Genomic DNA, 17,253 nt, shown 5'->3' on the forward strand with positions numbered 1-17,253 from the left:
TCCGGCTAATTAGACAGAGAATGATCTACTTCAAGAAGTCATCAGAAATAGATGGTTGAGTAGATTTAGGAATCCTCAAGAGCACGAACAGACCTGTACTAACATAATTCGAGGACCAAGAAATGTTACTAGAGAAGAACCCCATTTGACCCAGAGGGGTTCTTATCTGTGGGCAATGCCCCATCACATCTGAAAGATGAATTTATCTTTGATTAGCACCTTTTCATCTCCAGCCTTGCCAAGTCCCTGCTCCCCCTGCTGTCACAGGAGCTGGCAAACGTTCTCTTCTGCAAACCATCTCTCCCTACTATGGGCATTTCCCCCTCTTACCCACCAGCCTTTCCCTTGGAGCCCTGGCAATCTCCTCGGAAGCCAGTTCGAAGCTTCTCTTTTCCCCTCCTGGCCAGGAGGCTGCAGAAACTCTCATCTCTACACTGCTTTCTACCATGATGCTAAACCTCAGGATTTCTTGTTTCTGACAAAGAGGGTAGACTGCCAGGTCAAATGGAAAGGATTCAAGAGCCTGCAAGAGCACAGAACTCTCCAGAGGGCAGAGACTGGGTGCCAGCAAGAGCCCCAGAAGTGAGCACCGATGTAGTAGGACATGTGGACATCTCTAGATTACGGTGGCCTGCAGTGTCAGTGGTACAGGGGTGGGGGGCCATTCCAGAGATGAAGCCTTGACCCCGACATGTGGTGGGCAATCAGAAAAGAAACAGGCTTGCCTAAAGACAGCACTTAGGAGGGGCTAAGCTCTTAAGGAGCAAGTGTACACCCTTCATCTGGTCTGAAAAGCTGCAGGCAGTTATTTTAATTCATGTTGGACTCAGGTGACTGGTGCCCCAGGCTCCTAGTCAAATGTAAATCCTCCCTGAAGAAATGCACCAGGAAACAAACTTCCTAGAACTCCCCTGGGTCGGGTTTTTTAACAAATCTAAGTGTGAGAGAAGCAGAGTAGTATGGAGGCCCACAAGGTAGACTCAGAAGGCAGAGAGAGCCTGGATCCAAGACCTGCCCCAGCTGTGAGACCTCTCTCTCCGCTTTCTTCTCCTCTCTATGCCTCTGCCACATAAGCTGTAAAATGATAATACCATATAGTTGATGAACTGGTGTAGAGATTCGATCAGTTAATGCAGATAAAAAACTTGAACCAGGACTGGCACACAGGAAGCTCTATGTCACTGTTTGCTGAACAAACTTAAAAATGTAGGAGAAAACTAGCTAACATTCATGAGAGTCAACGGAAATAGTAAACATTGGAATGGACCTGCAAAAACTCCATCCATGGAATTATTTGAATAAATCAAGGAGTGTCTTAAAAGAGAGACATGGAATCCAGATTGCAGAGCAAAAGACTCAGACATGATCACGTATCTTTGAAAAATTAATCAGATAAGACGTTCTTGTAATGGAAGATGTAATTAACTTGTTTTTTTTTTTACTTTCTATTGAAGAATTTGTACACAAAGTACACAAATCTTAAATGTATAGCTCAATGAATGTTTACATACACACACACCCAAAACCATCACCCAAATCAAGACACAGAAAATTTAAGCACCTCCTAGGATTCCCTAGCACCCCTTTCCAATTGCCCTCCTCTCCCCAAGGATAACCAGCATTCTATCACCATGGATTAGTTTTGCCTGTTCTTGGATTTATTCTTTTGAGTCTGGCTTCCTTCATTCAACCTCATATTTCTAAGATTTATTCATGTTTGTCCACTCTAACACTAATGTGTTCTTTTTAATTCCTGTTTAGCATTCCATTGCATGACTATACATGATTTATTTATCTATTCTACTGCTAATGGACACTCTAGCTGTTTCCAGTTGGGAGCTGTTAAGAGAAATGCTGGTGTGAACATTTTTTTTATTTATTTATTTATTCACGAGAGACCCACAGGCAGTGGGAGAAGCAGGTTCCCCATGGGGAGAGCCTGATGCAGGGACCTAATCCCAAGACCCCGGGATCATGACCTGAACCAAAGGCTCAAACACTGAACCACCCAGGCATCCCTGGAATGAACAATCTTATATGTACATGTGCACTCTAAAGTCTATAGCTTGGAATATTTTTGTTGAATAAGAGAGGGTTCACATTTTCAACTCTGACTGATAATGCCAGACCATTTTCTGAAGTGGTTATATCAAATTGCACTACCACCAGCAAAGTAGGAGAGATACTACTGCTCCACATCCTCACAATGCTCAGTACCATCAGCCTTCTCCATTTTAACTGTCCTGGTGAGGATATAGTGCTATCTCATTGTGGCTTAAATGGCATCTCCCCAAAGACTAAGGAAGTTTGAGTTTCTTCTTGAATCCCTATTGGTCATTTGGGTCTCTACTTTTGTGAAGGGCCTGTTCAAATCTCTTGTTCATTTTTCTGTTGGGTTGTCTGTATTTTTCTTATTCTTTTGCCCAAGTTCTTAATATGTTTTGGATATGAACCCATCAATTATACATATATCATGTATTTACAAGGAAGTTTGGAGGGACCATGTAAGAGTGGACGTTTTGGTAAAGGAAATGATCTTGGTTGGAAGACAGTAGAGTGAAGAGCTTTACCATTCATTGGGTAGGAAGTTGGTGTACTGACATCTCTAACAGTTAAAATCTTGGATTTTTCCACTGACCCAGCTCAGTCCTGCTAAGCTTGCTCACTCTATTTGTGTAAGTTATATTGTCCTAGAAAATTTTCCATGCCATCTGAATATTATATTTTATTGGCACAAAGTCATTCATAATATAATCCTATGATCTTTTTAAAATTGTAATGAAGTATTCTTTCGAATATTTCTTATATCAGTTATTAGTGTTTTCTCTTTTTCCTTGGTCTTGTCTGGGTTATCATTTTTATTATTTGTTTCAAAGAACAACTTTTGCCTCATTGGTCATATCTCTTGTATGTTTGTGTTCTATATAATCAATTTATGAAAATAAATGAAAAAAATCTATTTATGCCTTCATTAATTCATCTTTATTACTTGCTTCTTTATTTTTCCTTTGGCTTTACTCTATTATCCTTTTCATTTTTAAATTAAAAAAAAAAAATTTAGAAGAGGCTGGTGGGTGCAGAGAGAGAGAATCCCAAGCAGACTCCATGCCCACCAGCACATAAGTCGGGCATGGAGCTGGATCTCATGACCCTGAGATCATGACCGGAGCCAAAATCAGGATCAGTCACTCCACTGACTGAGCCACCCAAGCATGCCCACTGTCCCTTTTATATCTTTTCTGGGATAGTTGCAGAGTTAGTTAACTTTCACCTTATCTCTTCGTAATACTGTGAATGCAGGAAGGCTTTAAATTGCCCTCTGCACACTGCCCTGGTGGCAACTGACAAGTTTCAGTATCTGGTACTTTCACTATCGTGTAGTTCAAATATTTTCTGACTTCCAACTCAATTGCAATTTTTTTGCCTTTTTTGACCCCTGCATTATTTAGAAGTATAGTTTCTAATTTCCAAGAAGATGGGGATTTTCCAATGATTTGTTAGGTTTTCTCATTATTTGTTGTTACTTGAATTTTAACTTAATTTTATTTCAGTCAGAATACATATTCATTGTGATTGAATTGCTTTGGAATTTGTAAAGACTTGCTTTATGTTCAGAATATGAATAATTTGTGTGAACGTTCCATAAATGACTTGGGGAGGGGGGGAGTGTATGTTCTGTAATTGCTGAGTGTAGGTTCTTTATGTGTTAATTAGGCCCTGTTTGTCAATCATGTTGTTCAGATCTTTTATATCTTTCTGATATATCTCTGCTTGTCCTTTCAATTCACAAAAGAAGGATTTAAAGATCTCTCGCACAGTTGGAAGTTTTCCCGTTTCTCCTTTTTTAATCTGTTAATTTCTGCTTAATATGTTTTGAGGCTTTGTTATTAGGTGCATCAAATTTAGAATTGTGGTACTCAACTGGTAAATTGGATTTTTTATCAATACAAAATTATGGTCTTTATCCTTGGTAATGATTTTTGCCTCAAAAACAATTTTGTCTGGTATTAATACAGCTACATGATATATAGTTGCCATAGTTACATTTCTTTCTGTCCTTTTATTTTTAATATTTTTACATCCTTCTGTTTTCTACCTATCTCTCAGGAACGACCTATGGTGGTTGTTGTTGTTTTTTGATCCAGTTATATTCTTTGTCTTTTTACTGTGCCATTTTATACATTTATATTTAATGTTAACACTGGTAATATTTTGGTTTAAGTCATCTTCCTTCTTTGTCCTGAAACTTCTAAGTTCTTTTACGCTCCTTCACTGTCTTCTTTTGGTAACTATAGGAAGAGACCCAGGAGTTGAGAGATGAGATCCCTGCACCCTGGAATGGAACTGGTAGAAATCCATGAGAGTCCAGGGAGCTAACAGATTTCTCTTAGGATAGGATCACACAAAAGATGGTTAGTGTGGGTCTAACAGATCCTGGACCCAGAGTGTATACAAGGGAACCAGCAACTTGTCTGCTATTAAGAGTGACCTAGATTCCTTGGGCTGGCATTTGCCTAGAATAAAAAAAACTGGGACATCGGGAATAAAATCATTAGCTCTTTTCCTGTGCTGACCTGGGTGGGGACAAGAGTCTCTAGGGAACAGCGGTTTTCTCAGTGTCCACAAAAGGTGGAGTCATGGAGGAGCAAAACCTGATCCCAGCTCCAATAAAGCTACATCCCTCCCCACAGCAGATCCTCTGACTCCTTTGGATCACAGGCTCATCAAGGACATGCCTCTCCCCCATCTGTCCCCTCACTCCGCAGAGACCCTACCCCTGCTTAACAGACAGGACAGAAGCAGCCACACCTCAGAGACCCCTCTCTACTTTCCCATTCTTCTCAAAGAAAACACGCCCCGCATCCCTTCCAAGTAAACGACTCCTCTACCCTGGTGCCCACGACTGAAGCTGACTCCGTTTTTTCTCAGTCTTGCTCCTTCCCCCTTGCCAAAAGCCCACTCCGATCTCTAGCCTAAATTAGATTAGGTCTCCCACCTTCCCTGTAGCTATTCTGTATTTCTCTCTGGACAAAAGTCATTCTCATTATCCGACTCTGCTTTCTCACACTGTTCCTCATCCTGTACATCTCATCAGTCACCAGGTCCTGTATAATTGCTCCTGAAGGTTTCTCTGGAATTCCTTTGCTCCTCTGCATCTGCTTCCTTATTCCGTCTGTGACACTGGGCAAGATCTTTATTAGCTTCAGTTTCTTGGTCTTAAACAGGAATACGTTTCTTGTGACAAATATGGTTAACTTCAGATAAAACTGCCAGGCATGGTTCCAGCACACAGTAGGTGCTCAAAAAATAATACCAGTTAAGGAAGAGTCTTGGCAAATTCAGTCATGTAAACATTCTTGCTAATGTCTCCTAAGTGACATCATGAGATAAAGTGATGGTTCTTGCTGCTTCTTTGCAGCCTGCAGGACTCCCTGTGACCCACAGAACAAAGTCTGAATTCCAAAACCTCTCTTACAAACAGACTCTCCTCTGTTGAAGGTCTGCCTCTGACATAAGGTCACGGTCACACGCCCTCCACCCTGTCCCTCGCATAGTCATAGTGTACACACACACACACACACACACACACATATTTCCAACTTCTTCCAGACACACACACACCCCTGCACGCATGGTCACACACATGTGCATACACGATGACATACAGGTTCTTACAAACATGCACCATACATACCTTTTTGATCCAGAAAGCACTCCAAAACCATGGCATCTTTGTTTCTTTGTATATGTGCTTTCCACAAACTGCCTGACGTTCACCTTCCAGACCCAACTGACCCCACCATCTCTGCAGAGCCCTCATGGAGTCAGCCTGGACTGGCCAGGCTCCTTCCTAATATATTTTATGTTGCAAATCACTCTTCCCAAGAAGGAGAGCCTCTGAAAAGGGGAAGGGTCGAAGAAAATATCTGACTAGATTTCACTCACCTCCGGAACCCCAGGCCTGGCCTCTAGCTCAGCATTAAGTATTTGAGGAATTCAATTGAGAGGCCAGATTGCTCTCTGGGGTTTTGCCCTGCCCCGGGAGTGTGACTGATGGGAGAGGGGAGGCTGCAGGGCTGTTACCAGAGGCCTCCCAGGTGGCCCGGCAGGGGGGCGGGCAGGGATGAGGGGAGTACATGCAGCAGAAAGACAAATAATGAATGCATTTTCAGTGGGCTGGCTGCCTGCTGTCTACGGGCCAACCCTACTGATTCATAATGGCACAATCACAAGTGTGGCTTCAACACAGGAAAGACACTTGTTGGGAAGATACGTTCATTCCTCTGTGGGGTGACAGGCTACATAACAGCTTAGATCTAGTACACCACAGTGGGCGAAGAGGTCTCTGCTCACATCTCCATGCCCACTACTCACTCTCATTTCTATTCATTGAACTTGGTAAATGTCAAGATCCCTCTCCCTCCGCAAGAGGGTGAATGGTTGAGATCAGGAACTTTCTGGACTGAGGCAAGGTTCCAACTCTAAGTCCTTATATGACTCAGGAGCCCATGGGCTTCTTCAGCACCAACCAGGTGACTTTTCTCCCAATTTCACGGCTCTCTTAGGTGGGCAGGGGATCTGTCTGAGACATCAGCCTTTATTCCCACAAGCTAATAAACTCAGAAGGCCTGAGGAAGGTAGCCTCTCTCTCTCTCTCTCTCTCTCTCTCTCTCTCTCTCTCTCTCTCTATATATATATATATATATATAATGAATAAATAAATAAAATCATTTAAAAAAATAAAATAAATTGGGCTTTGTAGGAACAGTTCCTTAGAGTCTGGAAAGAAATTTAAGTAGCATAAGAAGCCCCAAGAACTCCCTCTTACTCAGGAATCAGCTTATACCGATCATAGCATCTCTGTCACAGGGAACAGAGACAAGCACCACCCTTGCCACTGGTGGCCTAGTTTTATGAACTTCTCCAGAGGACATTGGTCCTAAGGTTTCATATCCACTGGAAAGAATAATTCACTAAGACCAAAATCGTTGCCTTTAGCAGACAGTCTCCAAAATAGTTCGATAATGAAAGGATTCACACAGCCACCATCTGTTCACTTACCTGAGGGCCGACTTGCAGCTAATAATAACTGACATCTGTGTACTAGGTGCTGTTCCAAATGCTTTAAATTCTCTCCCCCCGCCCCCCCCCACACACAAACCCTATGAGGTGGTACTATCATTATCCTCTATTTTATAGATGCAAGGGAGATTGAGCTACTTATTTGGGGTGACACTCTCTACCTCACCCCAGGGACCCTTAGAATCAAATCAGACATCCCCACAAGAACTTCTGATGTCTACCTGTTGCTGCTAAATGTATGCAAGTTGTCTTCACAACTCCAAAGCATGGCAAAGTTCTTGGCACCTACCAATAGTTGATGTTCAGCGAGTCAATGAGTGTAGCTGGATGGTCTATGCACGTCTCCTGGTACCTTTCTTCTTAATCTGGAGCCATCCTAGGGGCAGGGGGAAGGACTATCCAAACTTGCACATAAATAAGGGGGCACCTGGATTTGAACCAGGGACTTCTTGATCTGCAGTCAAATGCTCTACCCCTGAGCTATACCCCCAGGCTGCAGATGCTACATAATTTATACCTTTCATCTGTTTGGTAACACTTAGCTCTGCAAAATGAAGTCATGGCCCCCTTCCAGGACTGACTTTCTGGAAGTTGCCGGACCTGGTTCATGGTAAGATATCCTCCCTCAACTTGCAGCTTTCCAGGCCTTAGTCCCTGGTAGGGTCATTAGCAAGGAAAAGAGAGAAGCCACTTGAAGAATCCCACAACCCATTTCCCATTGCCTTTTTGGTTTAGCCCAAGACCCGCCCAACTATCTCCAAAACTACCCACCCATCAGGGCTCCCAGTCCTTGTCTTTCTCCTTTCAATGAAAACAGAAATGAACTCTAATTCAGACAGTATTGCAGAGCTCCAATAGTTGGGGTTTAGAGGAGCAATACTGCAGAGTTCCCATCTCCCTTGTTAGAATATCTAAGCCAGGCTGTAGACCCAGAAGGTTGAAGCAAGTGTGTAAGTGAGCTCTGGTGTGGGAAAAGACCCCAGAGGGAAATGTCTAGCCTACATTAAGAGAACCTGTATGCTATGATTTGTCTCTGTAGGTCTTACCATGACCCCACTGTGCCAAACTTTTTGGTGGGAAGGAGGGGTGAGGGTAATAATTTAAGGTTACCATTTACTGTCCTATCCTGGGAAGTTTGTTGTATCTATGCTGGTCTACTCTGGGAAAAGCCCAGCAGAATTTCCAGCATGAGTCCCTGCCTTCTCTTTAAAGACCCAATAGAGTTAAAGAAATGAGATATATAGAGAAAGGGGGAAAAGGCTAGATGCCAAGAGGAGGAGGGATACCCAGCGCATTAGTATAGGCAATCATGCAAGGGGCAATCCATCCAGATTGCTGTTGTGCAAGGGCCAAACTGTAGCTTTTGATTTCAGGAGGGACCATAATTAGCATGGATGAAAGGACATTGGAATATGGGCAACAGCTGTGAATAGGAAAAACAATTGGGCAGGGGGCACCTGGATTTGAACCAGGGACCTCTTGATCTGCAGTCAAATGCTCTACCCCTGAGCTATACCCCCCTACTTGATAGGAATGTCTAATAAGCACCTTTTACCTTCATAGTCACACCCAGAACTCCTACAACACATTGTTTCTATTTGTCTCTAGAGAGCTGATAAAACGAGCAATTTATTCCTCCACAAATTCAGCCCAGAGAGGTCCTTGTCCAGTCCCTGGAGTCCCCAGCCTTACCCCTCCACATGTCTGCATCTCCCCCCTTTTCTTCAGTTTGTGGTCATAGCAGCAGCCAGAAGAAGCACTGACTAATTACTGCAAGGCCTCTTAGGATTTACTTGTCTGCTTTTCTCTAGTTCTACACCACAAAACAGCAACTTGAAGAGATCCTGCCTAAACTCTTTGGGAACACATGCAGTACTTACATATGAAGATGTCTCTCCAGGGTGTGGGTCTATTCATCAAATTTGGCAGCTGGGGAGGTTAGTGAAATTTCCAGTCCCTGATCTGGATCAAGGAGTTGTTCTAGAAGTATCTCAGAGACATGGAGACATGAGGATTACACAGGGCCTCTGGATTCCAGCCAGGGAACTCTTGAGTTACAGTGAATATCTCCACCCTGAGCTACACCGCCACCCACAGAACATAGATATTTTTAATATTATATTTTTTGTTTTTATTGAAGTACCTTGTGCAATTATTTTTAAAAGTCAAATACTGTTTTTAAAGCTTATCACAAAAAAATCAATCCTTTCTATCTCCTTCCTGCCACTCAGAGGCAACCACCTTCTACCGTTTTGCCTGTTTCTTCTAGTCCATTTGCTGCCATGATTTCAAATAATATAAATATCTCATAATATGTAATATCTAACTTAATCAGGTTTAGACATCAACTGTCTTACTTTTATGATGAAGATTATAACTTATGTGCCTTCTTCCCTTCTCAGTTTTCTATTGCAACTGTATCTTGACTTTTGGTTAAGTAATTTTCTAAGTTTAGTATTTTCATTGTTATTAGTTACTAATGTTCATAGTGCTAAATGGAACTAAGAATTCTGGTAAAACTTTCTGTTTTTCCTGAAGTTCATGATAACTTCATGTTTCAACTGCTTAGTTTTCTTTGAATACCTAAGATTTTCCACAACCAGAAGAGCCAAAATGAACCCCGAGGAAGCGATTCTAGCTTCTCCATCCCCACTCCCTCCTGGCCTATGCAGAGGTCAGGGTTGAGGAGGGCCTGCTGAAGGCAAGGCCTGGGGACTAGATGGGGAGAGTGACTGGCAAGGAGTCTGCCTAGCAATGGAGCAGGCCTGCTGGTGAGCTGGAAGGCACACTGAGAACAAAGGACAAGCAACAAGACCCTGGGTCTTAGCTTCCAGGAGAAGAGAGGTGGCTGGGCCAGACCAGGGGCCTGATGTGGTAGCTGAGTGAAGACCAAGAGGTCTGCTTCAATTCCAAGTGCCCCTCATGTAGTCTTGTTTAACATCCACACAGACAGTTCTGAACCTCTCATTACTTTGCACCCGCTAGATCCTGAATTTGTAAAGCCTACAAATAAATGCCACACAAGTTGGAACTTTGACAAAGCCCACTTCGGCCTCAGATGGATGAGCAAATCATGCCAAACTCCCACCTTTCCCCTTGGCCCCACTCAAGGGCCCTCATCGCAAGCCATCTCTTACCATAAAGTCCTGACAAGTGCAGCTTCCCGGAAACTCCTGGCTTACCTCAAAAAGACTTGTTTATCCTTTTGGCCCTGAGAAAATAATGTTGATTAAGTAGTGCCACTGGGTGCTCTCCTGGAGGAGAAAGGGTAGAGCGGTCTGGGGTGCAATGCAGTGTCCTTCCCACCAGAGCAGAGTGACCTGACCTCAGTGAGAGATGAAAACTGATGCAGGGAGCAAAGGGGTAAAAGAAAACTCTGGAGGGCTGAGAAAAGATAGAGGGTTTCAGTGGACTAAAACCAAATGCTTGAATATAAAGCCCTTCAACCTCTGGCTCTGCTCCCCTTGGAGCTCCAACCCACTCCATCCACTCTTCGTCCCCAAGCACTTAGGACATCTCTGGAGGCACTTTATGTCCCACTTTGCTTATGCTCTTTCTCCTGCCCAGATTGCCCCTGCCTGCATCTCTGCAAGAGCCAAAGAGGCTTCCTAGAGGAGGCACCGGCTTCCTTCCACACTGTTCAAAATATGCAAAGAAACTGCCTTACTCCTTACAACATAATGTATTTGTTTCTTAGGCTAATATTTTATGTGAGTAAGCAGATTGTAGCTACAATGATACTATTATTGACTATTATTATTCCTTTGTTTTTGATGGGGAGAGGCGGTGTGGAACCTGCCAGGGATTATCAAGGACTGGCTTTAGATTTTTGTTTTTAGCTATTGTTGTGTTTAAATCTATGGAGAGGTCAAATAGAGTGAGAGGTCTCCTGATGTCCTGAATAAGAATTTCAAGTGGAATAAAACAGAGCAGTAAACTGACACATTGAAGTCTGATATAGCTTGCAGGAATCACTTGGCTAGAAGCACCCCCTGCCATATGCTCATGATGTGGGTATATGGACCTGAATTGTGAATGCCTTTAAGGGACAACTAGTCCACCATCTAGATGCTGGCACACAGTCTAAGTGAGCACTAATTAGAACAGAACTGAAACCACTCCTTTCTGGTCTTTCCTCCAAAATTCCACCAGCCAGCATTGAAGAACTCCCTAACCTTGGTCATCTTCCTGAGAAAACATTACAACTTACTCACCCCAGTGGGCCCTACCTGTGTCTGCTTGCTGTTCAGATGGAAAGCAGATGCCCCACAGTGCACTCCCAGTGTCCCTGTTGAAGGCAGGCAACCGAGGTCGCCATGTGAATGCAGGGGGCAGAAAAGTAGCCCCAGGGTGACACAGGGCCTCCTGAGTGCAGTGACTCAAAGCCTCTCATATATATAAGCCAGTTCCTTACAGTCAGCATTCTCCTTGAAGGGCTCCCTCGCCGCCCTCCCTTTAGACCCCCTGCTCTGTGCACTCCCTGCTGAGGCAGCTCAGAGCAGAGAAACTGGAGACCCAGGGGTCTGCTGCATGCTCAGTAGGGATGAGGTGCTCAGTAGGGATGAGATGCTTAGTAGGGATGACACACTCAGTAGGAATGACGTGCCCAGTAGGGATGACATGCTCAGTAGGGATGAGTTGCTCAGTAGGGATGAGGTGTTCTGTAGGAATGACAAGCTCAGTAGGGATGAGGTGCAGGTGAAAGGAGTTGAGTCTCCATCCCCACAATCCCCCACATAGGTGTTCATAGGTGGTGGAGGTGGGACCACGGGAAAGGTAATATCTGCAAAGCTCTAACAGTAAGTGTTAACAGGGGACTAGGCCAGTTCTGGAGAAGTTCACTTGCAGCCCCAAGAAGCTGGAGAGGCTTTCTGGCAAAGATTAAAACCATCTGGGCTCCCTTCTCTCCTTTCAGGAAGACTCAACCCTGCAGGGCCCAACAGCGAGAAGACAGTCATTCATAAGTCAAAACCTGAGAGGCGGTAGGAGGCATGTGGGTTTGCATGGGAGACCCTTGATCTGTAGGTAGACCCCCTGCCTCCACCTGCCCCCACCTGTTCTAGCTGGCTCCTAAGCAACTGGTCGCCCCATCAACACCCTCTGTTTATTTTTAGGCACCCCACGAAACCAGCTCCACTGCAGACTGGATCCATTCCTGCTCACCTTGTCCTTTCTCGGCCCCAACCTCCTTCCACCCGACATCCCTGCAGCTCCTCCTCACCCCAGCTCATGACCAAGACATCTAAAGCCACTGATGTTATCCTAGAAAGGCATTTAGAATGCTCCAGAACAGCGGTTGCTAAATGTGGCAGCCCAGGAGAATCATCTAGTGTTTCTGTGATGTGGGAGGATGAAAAGAAAGAAGAGTGTTATTGAGAAAGAGAGCTTCTTGAGCCCCAGCTCAGACCAGTAAACCAGTCCCTCTGGATTGGGGGCCTGAGGAATGTGTGTGTTTAATCACCTTCCCTGGTAATCCTCCTGTTCAGACATACCTTGGGTCCACATAGCATCTTAATATGGTCATGACTCCAACCACATTTTTGCTTCTGGAACTTTCCACTGCCTTAGCACAGGAGATGACTTAGAGAGCTCCCTCTCTGTCTCCTGCAGCTTTCACAAAGGACAGCATCCCTCAATCTGCCAAACAAGTGCCAGCCAGAAGGTCTCATTTGGTGGGAGTACAAAAGCCAAACTCAGGCCAGGGAGCACCCAGATTTGAACTGGGGACCCCTTGATCTGCAATCAGATGCTCTACCCCTGAGCTATAACCCCTGGTTTACTAGTTGTCTAATAAATATCTTTTCACCTGTGTTGCAACACCTGCCTCCCTTGTGCACTGAAATTTCTATCAATTTTTAGAAAGCTCTGGAGATAAAGAAAGTCTCCCTTCAGGATATTAGCACCTTTTGGCCCTGTTCCTCCATATAGATCCCACCCTCTTCACCCCTCCCACTTCCACCTAACTCTGGCTCCCAGAAACTTCTTTGCTCACAATCTTGCAGTCTTGTTTTTCTTAGCACCGCTTTGAAGGCCCTACCTGAAAACTCATTGCTAAGAGCTGGGCCTCTTTGGCCTTCCTTGCTCTGCTCAGCGAGTCCACCTACTTACAACTTGCCCTCTGCACCCTACTGTCCCACCACGGGATGGATGTGGGGGCTTCCTTCCTCATCTCTCTGCTCTGTCCTCTCGCCACAGTTACCTCCTGGCTTTTGGCAGGGTCCTGACTGAATATAGACAAATGGCTGGAATTATTTAGCTAGAGTGGTACAATCCTCAGCCTGGGGCCCAGGAAGCCACCCCAACTGTCCTAAGGAGGCTCACACCAGAAGGTCCGCACAGTTGGAGCAGCAGGGATGGTGCTGGAGAACCTCTGCTGGATGAACCCCTGCCCTGAGGCACAGCACTGCTGCCCTAGGAGGTGAACCTCCTACTGGCCCGCATACCGTCAAGATCAAGGCCATTGATCACAGAAGTGTAGAGAAAAGACACTCACCCAAAAGGGGCCCAAGGGGCAGTGAGAGTGCGTATTATGCCTATTATGTCTGCGTGCTCAGAGTGCACAGACTTACAAAGGGAAACCGGGGGAAGGGGAGTAACCCCCCATCATTCCTTCAATCTAGTTTAGTGACTTACGTTCATGACCCAAGTAGAAAGTCCTCCTTGTTGAAAAAATAAAAAGCAATGTCTCTGCATCTTTCTACAGGACCCACCACAACAGTAATCATAAAAGTTAGTGTGCGATAAATTTGTTGGATGGAAGCAAAGATAGCAACCTTCACAAAGGCTTCTGTATGCAGTAAATCCAGATTATCTGAGGCGCCACCAGCCACATAAACACCATTGGTGTTTTGGTGTCTGTTCCTTTAAACTCAACACCTCCATGCCACCCCACCCCACCCCCTACCCCTACCCTCCACCCCAAGTTGGGGCTCTCCTCTTTGTTGCCAGAGAGGAGCCAGTTCACCACAGAATGCCCCTTACCAGCTGATCTCCCTTGCTGGTCTTCTGGCTCTTTTAGTGATGTTCCCCCTTCTTACTGAAAAGCGAAAAGGCAGAGAAGGAAGTGGGGAAATCCTCATACTAAAATTCCTCTTGTTAAAAAAAGATTCTCAAAATCCATTAGGAGGGCGTAAAAAAAAAAAAAAAAAAAAAAAACAGCACCACGAATCACGATTCACAGTGGGGCAGCATTGGAAGCCTTCTCTCGAGAACTCGGAAACAAGGCAAGGATTGTACCTAAAACCAGAGATGGTGTATTAGGGCAAAAGAGGGGGGAGGGGAATGGAATAGAAGACACAAAACATCCATTATTCACGGATACTATACTTATCTCAATAGAAAATAACCTACAAAGTATTTGAATTACCGAGTTTAATAAATGTCAAGACAAACCATGAAATTATCAACATCAAATCTACTTCTATACACCAGTAATGAAGAATTAGAAATAAAATATTTGAAAAGATAGCATTTAAAATAGTAACAAAAATATGGGGTCCTAGGAATAAATAAAAGTTGTACAAAACCTTTTTAAATTTTTTTTTAAAAATAAAAAATTTTTAAAGATAGATTTATTTATTTGTTTGTTTGTTTATTTATTTATTTATTTATTTATTTATTTATTCATAAGAGACACACAGAAAGAGGCAGAGACATAGGCAGAGGGAGAAGAGGCTCCCTGCAGGGACTCAATCCCATGACCCCTGGATCACGACATGAGCCAAAGACAGATGCTCAACAACTGAGCCTCCAAGGTGCCCCCAAACCATTTTTTTAAAGATTTTATTTATTCACTTGAGAAAATGAGAGAGATCATGTGAGCACAGGAGCAGAGGGGAGGGGCAGAAAGAAGCAAACCAGGATCCCAAAACTATTACCTAAGGCAAGGGCAGACTCCCAACCAACTGAGCCACCCAGGTGCCCCCAAAACCTTTGTTTAGACAATTTTAAAGTTTCCTTGAAAGACATTAAAGGAAACCTAAATGAATGAAGAAATATGCTATATTTTGGATAGGACAAAACAATGATTTTGTAAAGATGTTAATGCTTCCCAAATTCATCTATAGATTCAGTGCAATTCCAATCAAAATCCCAATCATGATTCTCATCACGCTTGACACGCTAGTCCTAAAGGTTTTGTCGGAAGAGAAAGAGCTGGGGAAAGCTAGGGTTTTCCAAAAGAAAATGAGGTAGACAAGGAAACTAGCCCTATAAGCTGTGGAAACTTATAAAGCTGTGAGACAGGGTAGTACTGGCCTGAGGACAGACAGAGAAGGCTATTAAAACCAGAGGAAGATTCTAGAAATGGACCCATCCATAGAAAGAAACCTGCTATATGGGAGAGGTAGCATGGTAGGTAGAGCCGCGGGGAAGGATGCACTTTCCAATACATCTCCATACCCAAAATAAACTCCAGGTGGATCGCAGACTTCAATATAAAGACAAATCTTTTCAACTTTAGAAGAAACTATGAGAAAAACCCTTTAAGGAATTTGAAGCAGAAAAAGAATGTCTTTATTAAGACACACACAGAAAAACCATAAAGAAGGGGCACTTGGGTGGCTCAGTGGTTGAGCCTCTGCTTTTGGCTCAGGATGTGATCCTGGGGTCTTGGGATCAAGTCCCACATTGGGTTCCCTGAATGGAGCCTGCTTCTCCCTCTGCCTGTGTCTCTGCCTTTCTCTGTGTCTCTCATGAATAAATAAATAAAATCTTTTTTAAAAAATGTAGAAAAGGATGGATGCATTCTAGTTCATGAAAATGAAGAACTTCTGTGCACTGAAATCCTCTGGAAAGAGAGAATAAAGGTGAGTCACATATCAGGAGAGATTTGCCAGTGAAGGTACAGTCAGAAATCAGAAGCAACACTGGGCATTTCCACAGAGAGAATGTAAGGTGGGGAATTGGTTAAGTTGTGCTTAGGATGTGCGAGGAAAGAGAGCAGCAGAGCAATGCACACCTCTTACCCCAGAAAGTGGCGCTCACTCCTGGAGCTGAGAGGGAAAAGGGGAGGAGCTGTGGTTATCAGAATGGAGAAGCCTGCAGGAGGGGCTCTGGAGAGTCAGGGCTCAGACTGGCCAGGACAGGGTTCTGGTGCCTCAGTTTCCTTAAAGGGAATGCTCTGAAAGTCGTTGTGCTTAGGTGCTGGGATGTACAGACACAGGCACCAGCAGATCCCAGCTTTTGTTCCCAACCACCAGCTCCGTCTATCAGCAGTAGCACCCGTGCTGCCACCAGATACCTGCTTGAGGATGAGAACTGGTAGCTAAGCAGAAGTGGTAATTTCCTACCAAGTTTTCACCAGCCCCTTCCTGGTCCCATTCTAGTGGCAGGATGTGCTTGGCTGGATTTCTCTTCATCTGTTTCCACCTTGCCATCCCTTGCCACCTCCCTAGGAGGTGACTCTTCTTTGATCCTCCAACTCCCTCTCCTGGACTGTTCCCTCTACCAGCCCATCACGTAATTGTGCAAGGTCTTATTTCTATAATAATTCCCATATTCAATAACACTTACTGTGATTCCACTGCGTTGATTGAATACTGACTGGTACATTCCAGTGGGTTTATTTTTTAAACTTTTTTCATTTGGGTATGAAACATACAAAAATGCACAAATTGTAAGTGTTCATCTTTATGAATTACAAAAAAAATTATAATAAGCCTGGCAACCCTACATCCAGATCGATAAATAGAACATTATTCAGAAGAGGATGAAAATGAGGTGTGGAGGGGTGGAATAGGGAGTGGCTCTTCCCTGAGTATACATTTTCCTATTGCCTAGACTTTTAAATCACTTTAATATTTTACACTTCAAAAAAAAAAAAAAAAGACCTGCAATAAGTATGAGGAGATAAATCTAAAAATAAATATAAGCAAAATCCAAAAACCTAATGGTGGGACACCTGGGTGGCTCAGCGGTTGAGTGTCTGCCTTTGGCTCAGGGCATGATCCCGGAGTCCTGGGATCGAGTGCCATATCGGGCTCCTTGCATGGAGCCTGCTGTTCCTGTCTCTGCCTCTCTCTCTGCCTCTCTCTGTGTCTCTCATGAATAAGTAAATAAAATCTTAAAAAAAAAACTTAATGGTATATCTTATGGATAACATGACCACGAAGAAGAAAACATTCTCAGTGCTATGTATTCTAAGGGGAAAAAAAGAGATATTGAACTACA

The 17,253-nt window shown here is 44.0% G+C and overlaps 2 non-coding genes across 2 annotated transcripts; both read right to left on the reverse strand.

Annotated features, from left to right (window-relative positions):
* Positions 1-7,501: 7,501 nt before the first annotated feature.
* Positions 7,502-7,573, reverse strand: TRNAC-GCA (transfer RNA cysteine (anticodon GCA)). The gene has a single exon. It is a non-coding gene; the product is annotated as a tRNA-Cys (tRNA).
* Positions 7,574-8,531: 958 nt separating this feature from the next.
* On the reverse strand, positions 8,532-8,603 carry TRNAC-GCA (transfer RNA cysteine (anticodon GCA)). The gene has a single exon. It is a non-coding gene; the product is annotated as a tRNA-Cys (tRNA).
* Positions 8,604-17,253: the final 8,650 nt, after the last annotated feature.

This window comes from Canis lupus, chromosome 15 (assembly GCF_048164855.1).
Source record: "Canis lupus baileyi chromosome 15, mCanLup2.hap1, whole genome shotgun sequence".
NCBI lineage: Eukaryota > Metazoa > Chordata > Mammalia > Carnivora > Canidae > Canis > Canis lupus.